The sequence below is a fragment of the Triticum urartu genome, chromosome 3, assembly GCF_003073215.2.
Source record: "Triticum urartu cultivar G1812 chromosome 3, Tu2.1, whole genome shotgun sequence".
Lineage (NCBI taxonomy): Eukaryota > Viridiplantae > Streptophyta > Magnoliopsida > Poales > Poaceae > Triticum > Triticum urartu.
The window spans coordinates 40,761,356-40,778,564 of NC_053024.1; positions in this window are offsets into that span (position 1 = coordinate 40,761,356).

Consider the following 17,209-nt stretch of genomic DNA (forward strand, 5'->3'; position numbering starts at 1 on the left):
AAGTACTTTGCACTCTTTATTTTCTTAGCAATCTCATACCTAATAGCAGAAGCAAGCAGGTGTATCAACTCATTTTGAATCTTAAAATCAAGATAATGAGTATGAGTTTCTTCATTTGTAATACGACGGACATGCTCTTGAATAACCGGGTCAAATTCAGCCAACATCTCAACCAAACCCAAGAAATTGCCATTGCTATCTTCATACAATTTGTTGTTAGTACCACAAAAGGCTAGATTATGCCTGGCAAGAAATTTTACAATGCAAACGATTCTGGACAGAACTTTTCTCCAGTGCTCCTTTTAACTCTCAAGTTGCCGTTGAGAAGCTTTATCAATTGTTTCATGCTTTTGTAATCTAGTATGCAACTCATACCAAGTTGTCATATTCAAAACATGATCTGCACTTGTCTCATGCTCTTTAAGTCTAGTGCCAAGATGTGTCCAATCATTATACCCCTCATTTGCCAAATTACCTTTTCGATACCCTTTTGCGAATAATTACAACCAAAGCAAAACACTTTATCGAGTTCCTCAGAATAGACAAGCCAATCCCTATCGCAATGCTCTCCATTCGACAGAATTCTAGTGTAGAATAGTGCAGAAAACCTCCTTTTATATTTATCCTTATGACCTTTCTTAAATGACATGTTCCTTTGAGGGCCCTTTTGTGCTAAAATATCAATTTGCTTAGAATTAAGGGAATCCCAATTTCTTGGATCAAATATGACAAACTAAAAAGAATCACCAATGTCTGCAGTAGGTGAAGTATTCAAGTTACCATCAGTATTACTAGCCCGAATGTCATCACAATTTTCTTTACTCTCAACATTATTTTCTATCTCTGTCTCGGCATCTCTAGGGCTAGGATCATTGTCAACATTATTATCCGGAGCATGCTCTCTATCAAGTGACTGATTATCGGAGGACACTTGTGGTACTTATGACAAAATTATCCATATCTCCTTTTTGAGACAGAGTTAAATCCTTTTTTTCTTCAAACGCTTTTTGTAACCAGATTCATGTTTTCTAAATGCACACATGACTTGGATCTTGCAATACTAGACACCTAATAGATGAAAAGAATATTAAAATTAACTGTAAGATTTTGTAAGAATCAAACAGCTGGCAGAAATCAAAATTCAAAGTAAAGGCCAAAGGGCTCACATGATTACTAGGTATTGACGCGATGACGCTTAAAAAACGAAGATCGGGAGATTGGCCTGAACTTTCCTTGCCTTTCAGGTGATTCAGTTCAGGTCCTCCCTGTCTGCTGTTGTCCGGCCGTTCATGCTGCTCCTGTCCTCTTGAATCCTGAAAAGGGCCTCCAGCGCTGGAAGTTGGAACGGAATCATGAGATTTGTAAGGAAGGAAAGGAAGGATCGGAGGAACTCTAACCTACCGCCAGTGCCAGACGAATAGACGAAGAGACACCTCATCGCTTCGCTTGTGTCGATGATGATCGATCGCTGATTTTTTTTCTTTTTCATCAGATCGATCCTATCGTTGGATGAGGCGTAGACTAGTCGGGGCTGCTTCCAGGTCCAGGACACCAGACCAAGAGGCCCAAAAGGTTACATTTTTTAGCTTAGTATATATACTGTTGCAAATAAATTTGGATGCCCCTGAAACGAGGGGGCCCTGTGCAAGCGCACAGGTAGCACACCCTTAGGCTCGGGCCTGTGTCCACCATGGGTAAAGATTCTCAGGTGCACAGGTTTGCTAGCACTAGTGAATGACATCGTATCTAGGTGTGCAATATGTGTAGTCGCGTGTTGCTTTGACATACCTGGCATGCCGAGGGAAGGGACTCGTGTAGGAGGTCCAACGAACCGAGGTGTGGTCAATAGTGGATGGATGGTGTGGGTGAACCTGGCAAACGGTGCATGGTTTGAGTGTAACTAGCTAGGTGTGCATGGCTGGGGGCTAGATGTCAAATAAGTGCGCGTGCGTCTTGTGTACATTGTCAAGGTTGACCGGTGGGTGTCTACTTGGCCACGCGTGCATGCATGGTGTGCGTCCAGTTGGCATGCGGTGCATGGGACGAGCCTTCGTTGCTAGGGTCCACATCTTGCGGCACAGAGTTCTGAAGCAGATTAAGGGGCAGGCCTCGCACACCGTTCTTAGGCCAGACTCGTTTCCTCTCAATGGACAATGGCTGTGAGGCGGCCCTTCTCTTTGGTGGCACATGGCCCATATATATGGACCAAAGAGCTTAGCATATGATTGTTACCCCATTCTCTGCTAGGATTTCATGTGGCCACGGTATAGATTGTGAATTCCCAATGATACTACCCTAGAAATGCGGTAAATGTCCCGAATATGGCACGCGGGACCCAAGAAAGGCCGGGACCTAGCATGCGCATTTGCATTGCTCTTCGTTGACCCGAGAGAAAGCAGCGATGAAAACGGAGGAACGGGCCCGCACTCAGTGCGCCAACCGGCAGTGTTACCTCAAGGTAGCTAGATCCAAACCATGCACCCCCCGCTGTATAGACTCACGTGGCGCACCACTTACGCAGTAGACCCACACCACTTACGCCGGCCTCCAAGCCAAGCATTCCCCCCGGGTAGACTCATACTCCCTTCGTTCGGAAATACGTGTCATCCAAATTGATAAAAGAGGATGTATGTAGACGTAGTTTAGTTCTAGATACATCTCTTCTTATCCATTTTGATGGCAAGTATTTTCGGACGGAGGGAGTATGTCGCACACCACAAAATAGAATTAGCACAAGACTTTCACCCCGATTCACGAGGTTACTACCTTGTGCACCCCTAGCCAGCATGATACACTGCATGCACCTAGAGCTACCTGGGGCCACAACATGCACCACTACACGTACGTGTCCACAAAACGAACTAACCCATAATCAACTTTTTTTGCCAAAACAATTTACTTATTTTTATAATGGCTTGAAAATAGCAAGGTTTCTGTTAAATACTAATTTCCTTAATTACAATAAGGTCCATTTTTGTCCCTCTCAAAGGGGTGCATTACATTTTGTAACCACACAAAATTCCTACCTTCCCTTGAAAAAAAGAATTCTTCTCTCACGATCACGATGGCCTCACCCTATAATCGAGGAGTCGATCCAATCTCCCCACGGGGGCCAAGTTGCACGTAGTAGATATTTTTGGTTGGTTGCAAATTTCTCTCCAAAATGGTTTATTATGAGAAAATCACCTTATATTTTTTACTTGCAAAGACATGTGGCGACAAAAGCATGGAACAAAATCGTAGGAGGCACGGTTGGATACGTGCACATGCTGTCTTTTTTCTACTACAACTGGACTTGTTGGCAAATTGCATGTGCACGTGTCATGTTTTAATTTATCTTAAAAATTATGTTGTACACATTTACATAGGCAATTGAATTATTTTTTTCATATCTTAATAATCCCTAAATATTTACTACGTGACACATGTGGTAAGCAATCCAAACAATTCAAAAATAACCCTAAATATTGAATTTAAGCATGCATCTAGAAATTATCAGTCACAGAACCAACATCTCTTTCGTACAAATTAAGGTACTTTCACATTAAACCTAATACTACAAATTCAAAGGATCAACTTAATACATTAAAAGCACATAGGGATGTAGCCCAGGAATCCAACGAGTAGAGAGAAAAGGAGGAACAAAAGCTAGAAGAAGAAGGATCAGCCAGCAGCAGCAGCATCAGCCTCCTAACCTCACAACTCCAGTTCTCCAGCCTTGTAAACTCTAGTTTTTTTCCTGCGAAACACGAATGGCAAAGCTGCTGTTGCAGATTAGGACTTTGTAAAAATTACAGTTATGCTGAAACAGTTATAATGACTAGCAGTGTCGACATGATGGTTACAACAAGCAAACAAAACCAAGCTCACAAGTTGCAACTTACTTTTAACATCAAACAATTATATTACCATGACCACTTTAGAGAAAGATTTTACCATGCAACATAAACTTGTCATAGCAACAAAAGGCATGGCATGAAAGTATTGACAACATAATGCAAATAATTTTTAGGAAGCATGGCCATATGAGTTATATTTTTAGTGGCAACCTTCAAGCAAAGTTGCATAGTTTAATAACAGAAACGGCTGTTGTTATTGGTAGAGGCACACTAAGGTTGGCTAGCCATCAAGGATGACTAGGTGGGCCAAGGGCCACATGGCTGGGAGCGTTTGTGTGTGTGACTGCCGTGGGACCCGGATGTCAGTGGCTTACTCTGAAAACAAAAGGGGGGGTTATAGTTTAGTGGGAACCATCAAGCAAATTCGCAAAGTTTTATAGCTGACATATTTATACTTGTTGAGATTCACAGAGTAAAATGATGGCATGTTGGAGGCAATAAATAAATATGCTACATGGCTTGTCATGACATCTAATTGCACAGAATGCTAGTACAAATCATGGAGAACAAGACATACAACATGAGCATCTCCATAAGAGCTGGTAGCTGTACCAAAAAGAAATCAACAACTCAAAAACTGTTTAAATATAATATTGAGCACTTAATAATAGAAAGACAGATAACAAATTTTGGGAGTAGAAGTGCAGGTGAACATCAAATTCTACCACTAGAACAGTACAAATTTAGCCTAGGGTTCATATACATCATAATCACTACCACCACAACTGTAAGCACGAGCAGTAGGAAGATTAGGAGTGGGGAAGCTTACTATAAAAAATGGTACTGCTGCCGTTCAGACGAGGGGAGCGGCGAGGGAAGCATGGAGAACGACGGGGAAGCGAGGTTGCCACCACTGTCCTCCTCCTGTTGCGCTTCGAAGTCTCCGGTGATTCCGTTGGAGGCTGCACAATCTGCAATGACACCTCATGCACGGTGGCTTCCTGATCCAATGGATGCTCTATCCTGGATCTGAACGCCCACCACCTCCTCCTGACCCACCGGTTGGATGAATCGGCATGTGATAACCCACAAGTATAGGGGATCGCAACAGTTTTCGAGGGTAGAGTATTGAACCCAAATTTATTGATTCGACACAAGGGGAGCCAAAGAATATTCTCAAGTATTAGAAGCTGAGTTGTCAATTTAACCACACCTGGATAACTTAATATCTGCAGCAAAGTATTTTGTAGCGAAGTAATATGATAGTAATGGTAACTGTGGTAAAAGGTAATGGTAGCAAAAGTAATATTTTTGGTATTTTATAGTGATGATAACAATAGCAACGGAAAAGTAAATAAGCGGAGAACAATATATGGAAATCTCGTATGCAATGGATCGGTGATGGAGAATTATGCCGGATGCGGTTAATCATGTAACAGTCATAACCTAGGGTGACACAGAACTAGCTCCAGTTCATCAATGTAATGTAGGCATGTATTCCAAATATAGCCATACATGCTTATGGAAAAGAACTTGCATGACATCTTTTGTCCTACCCTCCCGTGGCAGCGGGGTCCTATTGGAAACTAAGGGATATTAAGGCCTCCTTTTAATAGAGTACCAAAACAAAGCATTAACACACAGTGAATACATGAATTCCTCAAACTACGGTCATTACCGGTAAGTATCCCGATTATTGTCACTTCGGGGTTAACGAATCATAACACATAATAGGTGACTATAGACTTGCAAGATAGGATCAAGAACTCTCATATATTGATGAAAACATAATAGGTTCAGATCTGAAATCATGGCACTCGGGCCCTAGCGACAAGCGTTAAGCATAGAAAAGTCATAGCAACATCAATCTCAGAACAAAGTGGATACTAGGGATCAAACCCTAACAAAACTAACTCGATTACATGATAAATCTCACCCAACCCATCACCGTCCAGCAAGCCTATGATGGAATTACTCACGCACGGCGGTGAGCATCATGAAATTAGTGATGGAGGATGGTTGATGATGACGATGGCGACGGATTCCCCTCTCTGGAGCCCCGAACGGACTCCAGATCAGCCCTCCCGAGAGAGTTTAGGGATTGGCGGCGGCTCCGTATAGTAAAATGCGAGGAATCTTTCTCCTTGATTTTTTCTCCCCGAAAGTGAATATATGGAGTCAGGGTTGAGGTCGATGGAGCGTCATGGGGCCCACGAGGCAGGGGGCGTGCCCAAGGGGGTAGGGGCGCCCCCACCCTCGTGGACATGTGGAGGCCCCCCTGACATGGATCTACCTTCCAGCATTTTTTATATATTCCAAAATAATTCTCCGTTGATTTTAAGGTCATTCTAAGAACTTTAATTTCTGCACAAAAATAATAACATGGCAATTCTACTGAAAGCAGCGTGAGTCCGGGTTAGTTCCATTCAAATCATGCAAGTTAGAGTCCAAAACAGGGGCAAAAGTGTTTGGAAAAGTAGATACGACGGAGACGTATCAACTCTCCCAAGCTTAAACCTTTGCTTGTCTTCAAGCAATTCAGATGATAAACTGAAAGTGATAAAGAAAAACTTTTACAAACTCTGTTTGCTCTTTTTGTTGTAAATATGTAAAAAAAACATTCAAGTTTTCAGCAAAGATTATGAACTAACCATATTCACAATAACATTTAGCTCTCATGTTTACTCATATCAATGACATAATCAACTAGCGAGCAATAATAATAAATCTCGGATGACAACACTTTCTCAAAACAATCATGATGTGATATAAAAAGATGGTATCTTGCTAGCCCTTTCTGAGACTGCAAAACATAAATGCAGAGCACCTTTAAAGATCAAGGACTGACTAGACATTGTAATTCATGGTAAAAGAGATCCAGTCAAGTCATACTCAATGTAAACTAACAGTAATGAATGCAAATGATAGTGGTGTTCTCCAACTGGTACTTTTTAATAAGAGGATGATGACTCAGCATAAAAGTAAATAGATAGGCCCTTCGCAGAGGGAAGCAGGGATTTGTAGAGGTGCCAGAGTTCAGTTTTGAAATAGACATGAATAATTTTTGAGCGGTATACTTTAAATTGTCAACATAACAAGCAAGAGATGGCGATATCTTCCATGCTACACACATTATAGGCGGTTCCCAAACAGAATGGTAAAGTTTATACTCCCCCTCCACCAACAAGCATCAATCCATGGCTTGCTCGAAACAATGAGTGCCTCCAACTAACAAGAGTCCCGGGGGAGTTTTGTTTGCAGTTATTTTGATTCGATTTGCATAAAGCATCTGAATGGGCATCCCGATGACCAGCCATTTTCTCGTGAGTGAGGAGCGGAGTCCACTCCCCTTGAGAATGACCCGCCAAACATGGAAGATACGGACAGCCCTAGTTGATACATGAGCTATTCGAGCATACAAAACAGGATATTTATTTGAAGGTTTAGAGTTTGGCATAGACAAATTTACTTGGAACGTTAGGTAGATACCGTATATAGGTAGGTATGGTGGACTCATATGGAATAACTTTGGGGTTTATGGAATTGGATGCACAAGCAGTATTCCCGCTTAGTACAGGTGAAGGCTAGAAAAAGACTGGGAAGCGACCAGCTAGAGAGCGACAACAGTCATGAACATGCATTAAAATTAATCAACACCGAATGCAAGCATGAGTAGGATATAATGCACCATGAACATAAATATCGTAGAGGCTATGTTGATTTTGTTTCAACTACATGAGTGAACATGTGCCAAGTCAAGCCACTCGAATCGTTCAAAAGATGATACCACCCTATCATACCACATGACAACCATTTTAATAGCATGTTGCCACACAAGGTAAACCATTATAAGCTCCTAGCTAATCAAGCATGGCATAAGCAACTATAATCTCTAATTGTCATTGCAAACAAGTTTATAGATAATGGGATGAATCAGGAACGATGAACTAATCATATTTACCAAAACAAGAGAGGTCGAGTTCATACCAAGTTTTCTCATCTCAATAAGTCCATCATATAATCATCATTATTGCCTTTCACTTGCACGACTGAATAATGTGGATAATAATAATAGTGCACGTGCATTGGACTAAGCTGGAATCTGCAAGCATTCAATTCAAGAGAGAAGTATGGCCTCTTTGTTAGATCAACAATAATGCATATGAGAGCCACTTTAACATCTTAATTATGGTCTTCTCCTCTCGACCCCCAACGAACAAGAAAAGAAATAAAACTATTTACACGGGAAAGCTCCCAACAAGCAAAAGAAGAACGAGAAATCGTTTTGGCTTTTCTTTTTAATTATTACTACAACAGCATGAAAAGTAAACTAACTAAAAGCTACAAGTATTTTTTTTGTTTTTCTTAAGTTTTATCAAACACACAAGAAGAAAGCATAAAAAGGAAAATAAACTAGCATGGATGATACGATGAAAAAGTATGAGCACCGAAAACTAGCAATGAGTGTGTGAACATGAATGTAATGTCGGTGAGAAATACATACTCCCCCAAGCTTAGGCTTTTGGCCTAAGTTGGTCTATGGCCACGTCTGGCCTGGCGGATATCCAAAGTAATAGTTGGGGTCGTACTGGGAAGAAGCCTTGGATTGCCAGTGGTTGGCAATCACCTCCGGATCCCGCTGGTAATCAGATTGTCGTGGAGGCTCAAATTGTGATTCCGGCTCTGGCTCTATAGCTGATGTGGGGTTCCGGTAGGCGTGAAAGGCCTCCAACGGAACAAGGTACTTTCCTGCAGATAAATCAAACAAGGAAGGAGCAGGCAGGGTAATAGTCTCAGGATGATTTTTACCAAATATTAATTTGTACTTAAGCGCCTTTTCCCTATTCTTAACAATAAAATCATGTGCTACCGTACTCTTGTAATCTAGATAAACAGGAGGCAGCAATTTTTCTTCTTTCTCATAGTGCCTAATAGGTATGTTAAAATGTGCAGCGAGGCACGAGGCGAAGATGCCTCCAAGGACGGGACCCTTAGTACGGTTAAGATTTAACCGCTTTGCAACAATAGCGCCCATACTAAATGTGTCATCACGAAATAAAGCATGGCACAAAATAACAATATCAAGGGCACTCAGGTTTCCACAGTTTCTGCGCCCAATTAAGCATCCACTAGCAAATATAGCAAAGTAACGTAGAACAGGAAAGTGTATGCTAGTAATTCGTGCGTCGGAAACCTTCCTCGTTTCCCCTACAGTAATGGTATCAATAAACCCATCCACATCGTCACGATGTGGTTCCTCTACGCTGCCCTCGAAAGGGATCAAACAAACCCAGCAAAAATCTTGAAGTGACATCTCCTGCTCATCATATAAATGAAATTCCACCATAGGTGGTGAGCTCCTAGCATGGAAATGAAAGTTTTGCACAAAGATATTGGTGAGTAAGAGATACTGTTCGCGTCGGACATGGAGAAAGGCGGTGAGGCCTGCATTCTCAGCCAATTCATAGTAATCATCATAAATCCTGGCTGCTCTCAAGAAATCATCACAAGGCCATTCACATGGCCGAACCTCCGCGGTGCGAGGAAGATTATATTTGGGCCTCTTATCCTCCTCACTTTGCTTATCCTTCGAGCTTCGGCTCGATGAGCCCCTCAAAAATCTCTTCATCTTTTTCTGAAAATTTCTGAAATTTTTTTAGTAACTTCAAAATAAAAGTGAACCAAACTCAACAAAATTGATAGCAACTACTCCTACAAGTGCCTAGAGGCAATATCATGCATCAAAACTACTTTTGACTACATAAATTTGACATGCGAGCTCAAGAACATGGCCACCTAAGTAGCAAAAATATGCAATGAATAAAGCACTAGAACAAAAACTAATTGGACCATTGGAGGAGTCACATACCAAGGAACAATCCCCCAAAGCAGTTTTGTGAGAGGTTCTTTGAGCAAGAAGATCAAAAATGGCAGCAAAATGAGCTTGGAATCGGGTTTGAGCTGGTTAGTGATGTTTGTGGGAGGAAGAAGGAATGTGTGGTAGCTGGAATAAGTGGAGGGGAGCCACCATGGGCCCACGAGGCAGGGGGCACGCCCAGGGGGGTAGGGCGCGCCCTCCACCCTCGTGGCCAGGTGCTTGCTCCTCCTGCTGTGTTTTCAGTGCCAGATATTCTCAAATATTCCAGAAAAATCATATTTAAATTTCAGGGCATTTGGAGAACTTTTATTTTCGGGGTACTTTTTATTGCATGGATGATTCAGAAAACAGGCAGAAATTACTATTTTTGCTTTATTTCAACTAAATAATAGAAAGTAAAATGAGGGTACAGAGAGTTGTGTTTTCTAAATCCATCCATCTCATGCTCATCAAAAGGAATCCACTAACAAGGTTGATCAGGTCTTGTTAACAAACTCATTCCGAATAACATGGAACCGGAGAATTTTCGAATAACACTAGGTTACCTCAACAAGGATATGCACATCCCCAATAATAAGAGTATCATATTTCTTCTTGACAGTGGGAAGAGGAAATTCAAAACCTCCAATAGTAATAGTAGAAAATTTTCCAATAGAGTTTATACTATGAACTTGAGGTTGTTTCCTTGGAAAGTGTACCGTATGCTCATTGCCATTAACATGAAAAGTGACATTGCCTTTGGTGCAATCAATAATAGCCCCTGCAGTATTCAAAAAGGGTCTTCCAAGAATAATAGACATACTATCGTCCTTGGGAATATCAAGAATAACAAAGTCCGTTAAAATAGTAACGTTTGCAACCACAACTGGCACATCCTCACAAATACCGACATGTATAGCAGTTGCTTTATCAGCCATTTGCAAAGATATTTCAATAGGTGTCAACTTAATCAAATCAAGTCTACGATATAAAGAGAGAGGCATAACACTAACACCGGCTCCAAGATCACATAAAGCAGTTTTAACATAGTTTCTTTTAATGGAGCATGGTATGGTTAGTGCTCCGGGATCTCCGAGTTTCTTTGGTATTCCACCCTTAAAAGTATAATTAGCAAACATGGTGGAAATTTCAGCTTCCTGTATCTTTCTTTTAATTGTAACAATTTCTTTCATATACTTAGCATAAGGATTCATTTTGAGCATATCAGTCAAACGCATATGCAAGAAGATAGGTCTAATCATTTCAGCAAAGCGCTCAAAATCCTCATCATCCTTTTTCTTGGATGGTTTAGGAGGAAAAGGCATGGGTTTCTGAACCCATGGTTCTCTTTCCTTATCGTGCTTCCTAGCAACAAAGTCTCTCTTATCATAACGTTGATTCTTTGATTGTGGGTTATCAAGATCAACAGGAGGTTCAATCTCTACATCATTGTCATTACTAGGTTGAGCATCAACATGAACATCATCATTAATATTATTACTAGGTTCATGATTACCAGATTGTGTTTCAGGATCAGAAATAGAAATATCATTGGGATTCTCAGGTGTGTCTACAACAGGTTCACTAGAAGCATGCAAAGTCCTATCATTTTTCTTTTTCTTCCTCTTAGAAAGACTAGGTGCATCAATAATATTTCTCTGAGAATCTTTCTCAATCTCTTAGGATGGCCCTCAGGATACAAAGGTTCCTGAGTCATTTTACCACCTCTAGTCATAACTCTAATAGCATTATCATTTTTCTTACTATTTAATTCATTGAGCAAATCATTCTGAGCTTTAAGTACTTGTTCTACTTGAGTGGTAACAATAGAAGCATGTTTACTAATAAGTTTAAGTTCACCTTTAACATTAGCCATATAATCACCCAAGTGTTCAAGCATATCAGCATTGCATTTTAATTCTCTACCAAAATAAGCATTGAAGTTTTCTTTCTTAACCATAAAGTTATCAAACTCATCCAAGCATGGGCTAGCAAACTTAGTAAATGGAATTTCAGCTTTATCATATCTACAGAGAGAATTTACCTTTACTACCTGTGTCGGGTTATCAAGACCATGTATTTCTTCAATAGGTAATGGATTAAGACCATGTATTTCTTCAATAGGAGGTAAAATTTTAACATCTTCAGCTTTAATACCTTTTCCTTCATAGATTTCTTTGCCTCTTGCTTATCTTCAGGACTGAGAAATAGAATACCCCTCTTCTTCGGAGTTGGCTTTGGAGTTGGTTCAGGAATTGGATCAGGAATTGGATCAGGAAGTGTCCAATTATTTTCATTAGTCAACATATTATTCAATAGAATTTCAGCTTCATCCGGTGTTCTTGTTGGGGAACGTAGTAATTTCAAAAAAAATCGCACACGCAAGATCTTGGTGATGCATAGCAACGAGAGGGGAGAGTGTTGTCTACGTACCCTCGTAGACCGGAAGCGGAAGCGTTAGCACAACACGGTTGATGTAGTTGTACGTCTTCACGGCCCGACCGATCAAGCACCGAAACTACGGCACCTCCGAGTTCTAGCACACGTTCAGCTCGATGAGGATCCCCGGACTCCAATCCAGCAGAATGTCGGGGAAGAGTTCCGTCAGCACGACGGCGTGGTGACGATCTTGATGTTCTACCATCGCAGGGCTTCGCCTAAGCACCGCTACAATATTATCGAGGGTTATGGTGGAAGGGGGCACCACACACGGCTAAGAGATCAATGATCAATTGTTGTGTCTTTGGGGTGCCCCCTGCACCTGTATATAAAGGAGCAAGGGAGGAGGAGGCCGGCCCTAGGAGGGGGCACGCCAAGTGTGGAGTCCTACTAGGACTCCCTAGTCCTAGTAGGATTCCACCTCCCATATGTAATAGGAAAAGAGGAAGGGAAAAGGAGAACGAAGGAAGGGGGCGCCCCCATTCCCTAGTCTAATTCGGACCAGACCAAGGGGAGGGGTGCGGCCACCCTTGAGGCCCTTTTCCTTCTTTCCCATATGGCCCAAGAAGGCCCAATACGTATTCCCGTAACTCTCTGGTACTCTGAAAAATACCCGAATCACTCGGAACCTTTCTGATGTCCGAATATAGTCGTCCAATATATCGATCTTTACGTCTCGACCATTTCAAGACTCCTCGTCATGTCCCCGATCTCATCTGGGACTCCGAACTCCTTCGGTACATCAAAACTCATAAACTCGTAATATAACTGTCATCGAAACCTTAAGCGTGCGGACCCTACGGGTTCGAGAACAATGTAGACATGACCGAGACACGTCTCCGGTCAATAACCAATAGCGGAACCTGGATGCTCATACTGGCTCCCACATATTCTACGAAGATCTTTATTGGTCAGACTGCATAACAACATACGTTGTTACCTTTGTCATCGATATGTTACTTGCGCGACATTCGATCGTCGGTATCTCAATACCTAGTTCAATATCGTTGCCGGCAAGTCTCTTTACTCGTTCCGTAATACATCATCCTACAACTAACTCATTAGTTGCAATGCTTGCAAGGCTTAAGTGATGTGCATTACCGAGAGGGCCCAGAGATACCTCTCCGACAATCGGAGTGACAAATCCTAATCTCGAAATACGCCAACCCAACAAGTACCTTCGGAGACACCTATAGAGCACCTTTATAATCACCCAGTTACGTTGTGACGTTTGGTGGCACACAAAGTGTTCCTCCGGTAAACGGGAGTTGCATAATCTCATAGTCATAGGAACATGTATAAGTCATGAAGAAAGCAATAGCAACAAACTAAACGATCAAGTGCTATGCTAACGGAATGGGTCAAGTCAATCACATCATTCTCCTAATGATGTGATCCCGTTAATCAAATGACAACTCATGTCTATGGTTAGGAAACATAACCATCTTTGTTCAACGAGCTAGTCAAGTAGAGGCATACTAGTGACACTCTGTTTGTCTATGTATTCACACATGTATTATGTTTCCGGTTAATACAATTCTAGCATGAATAATAAACATTTATCATGATATAAGGAAATAAATAATAACTTTATTATTGCCTCTAGGGAATATTTCCTTCAGTCTCCCACTTGCACTAGAGTCAATAATCTAGTTCACATCGCCATGTGATTTAACATCAATAGTTCACATCACCATGTGATTAACACCCATAGTTCACATTGACATGTGACCAACACCCAAAGGGTTTACTAGAGTCAATAATCTAGTTCACATCGCTATGTGATTAACACCCAAAGAGTACTAAGGTGTGATCATGTTTTGCTTGTGAGAGAAGTTTAGTCAACGGGTCGGCCACATTCAGATCCGTAAGTATTTTGCAAATTTCTATGTCAACAATGCTCTAAACGAAGATATTCTAGCTAATTGCTCCCACTTTCAATATGTATCCAGATTGAGATTTAGAGTCATCTGGACCAGTGTCAAAATTTGCATCGACGTAACCCTTTACGACGAACCTTTTTGTCACCTCCATAATCGAGAAACATATCCTTATTTCACTAAGGATAATTTGACCGCTGTCCAGTGATCTACTCCTAGATCACTATTTTACTCCCTTGGCAAAAACAGTGTAGGGTATACAATAGATCGTGTACACAACATGGCATATTTTATAGAACCTAAGGCCAAGGCATAGGGAATGACTTTCATTCTCTCTCTATCTTCTGGCGTGGTCGGGTTTTGAGTCTTACTCAACATCACACCTTGTAACACAGGCAAGAACTCTTTCTTTGACTGTTCCATTTTGAACTACTTCAAAATCTTGTCAAGGTATGTACTCATTGAAAAACTTATCAAGAATCTTGCTCTATCTCTATAGATCTTGATGCTCAATATGTAAGCAGCTTCACCAAGGTCTTTCTTTGAAAAACTCCTTTCAAACATTCCTTTATGCTTTGCAGAATAATTCTACATTATCTCCGATCAACAATATGTCTTTCACATATACTTATCAGAAATGATGTAGTGCTCCCACTCACTTTCTTGTAAATACAGGCTTCACCGCAAGTCTGTATAAAACTATATGCTTTGATCAACTTATCAAAGCGTATATTCCAACTCCGAGATGCTTGCACCAGTCCATAGATGGATCGCTGGAGCTTGCATATTTTGTTAGTACCTTTAGGATTGACAAAACCTTCTGGTTGCATCATATACAACTCTTCTTTAATAAATCCATTAAGGAATGCATTTTTGTTTATCCATTTGCCAGATTTCATAAAATGCAGCAATTTCTAACATGATTCGGACAGACTTAAGCATAGATACGAGTGAGAAACTCTCATCGTAGTCAACACCTTGAACTTGTCGAAAACCTTTTTGCAACAATTCTAGCTTTGTAGATAGTAACACTACTATCAGCGTCCGTCTTCCCCTTGAAGATCCATTTAATCTCAATGGCTCGCCGATCATTGGGCAAGTCAATCAAAGTCCATACTTTGTTCTCATACATGGATCTCATCTCAGATTTCATGGCCTCAAGCCATTTCGCGGAATCTGGGCTCATCATCGCTTCCTCATAGTTCGTAGGCTCGTCATGGTCAAGTAACATGACCTCCAGAACAGGATTACCGTGCCACTCTGGTGCAGATCTCACTCTCGTTTACCTACGAGGTTCGGTAGTAACTTGATCTGAAGTTACATGATCATCATCATTAGCTTCCTCACTAATCGGTGTAGTAGTCACAGGAACATATTTCTGTGATGAACTACTTTCCAATAAGGGAGCAGGTACAGTTACCTCATCAAGTTCTACTTTCCTCCCACTCACTTCTTTCGAGAGAAACTCCTTCTCTAGAAAGGATCCATTCAAAGCAACGAATATATTACCTTCGGATCTGTGATAGAAGGTGTACCCAACATTTTATTTTGGGTATCCTATGAAGACACACTTCTCCGATTTGGGTTAGAGCTTATCAGGTTGAAACTTTTTCACATAAGCATTGCAACCTCAAACTTTAAGAAATGACAGCTTAGGTTTCTTGCCAAACCATAGTTCATGCGGTGTCATCTCAACGGATTTAGATGGTGCCCTATTTAACGTGAATGTAGCTGTCTCTAATGCATAACCCCAAAACGATAGTGGTAGATCGGTAAGAGACATCATAGATCGCACCATATCTAATAAAGTACGGTTATGACGTTCGGACACACCATTATGCTGTGGTGTTCCAGGTGGCATGAGTAGTGAAACTATTTCACATTGTTTTTAACTGAAGGCCAAACTCGTAACTCAAATATTTTACTTCTGTGATCATATCATAGAAACTTTTATTTTTGTTACGATGATTCTCCACGTCACTCTGAAATTCTTTGAACTTTTCAAATGTTTCAGACTTGTGTTTCATCAAGTAGATATACTCATATCTGCTCAAATCATCTGTGAAGATCGGAAAATAATGATACCTACCGCGAGTTTCAATATTCATCGGACCACATACATCAGTATGCATGATTTCCAACAAATCTGTTGCTTGCTGCATTGTTCCGGAGAACGGAGTCTTAGTCATCTTGCCCATGAGGCATGGTTCGCAAGCATCAACTGATTCATAATCAAGTGATTCCAAAAGTCCATCAGCATGGAGTTTCTTCATGCGCTTTACACCAATATGAGCTAAACGGTAATGCCACAAATAAGTTGCACTATCATTATTAACTTTGCATCTTTTGGTTTCAATATTATGAATATGTGTATCACTATGATCGAGATCCAACGAACCATTTTCATTGGGTGTGTAACCATATATGTAAACAGAATAACAATTTATTCTCTTACTTAAATGAATAACTATATTGCAATAAACATGATCAAATCATATTCATGCTCAATGCAAACACTAAATAACACTTATTTAGGTTTAACACTAATCCCGAAAGTATAGGGAGTGTGCGATGATGATCATATCAATCTTGGAACCACTTCCAACACACATCGTCACTTCACCCTTAACAAGTCTCTGTTCATTCTGCAACTCCCGTTTCGAGTTACTACTCTTAACAACTGAACCAGTATCAAATACCGATGGGTTGCTACGAACACTAGTAAAATACACATCAATAATCTGTATATCAAATATACCTTTGTTCACTTTGCCATCCTTCTTATCCGCCAAATACTTGGGGCAGTTCTACTTCCAGTGACCAGTCCCTTTGTAGTAGAAGCACTTAGTCTCAGGCTTAGGATCAGACTTGGGCTTCTTCACTTGAGCAGCAACTTGCTTGCCGTTCTTCTTGAAGTTCCCCTTCTTCCCTTTGACCTTTTCTTGAAACTAGTGGCCTTGTCTACCATCAACACTCAATATTTTTCTTGATTTCTACCTTCACCAATTTCAGCATTATGAAGAGCTTGGGAATCGTTTCCGTTATCCCTTGCATATCATAGTTCATTATGAAGTTCTACTAACTTGGTGATGGTGACTAGAGAATTCTGTCAATCGCTATTTTATCTGGAAGATTAACTCCCACTTGATTCAAGCGATTGTAGTACCCAGACAATCTGAGCACATGCTCACTGC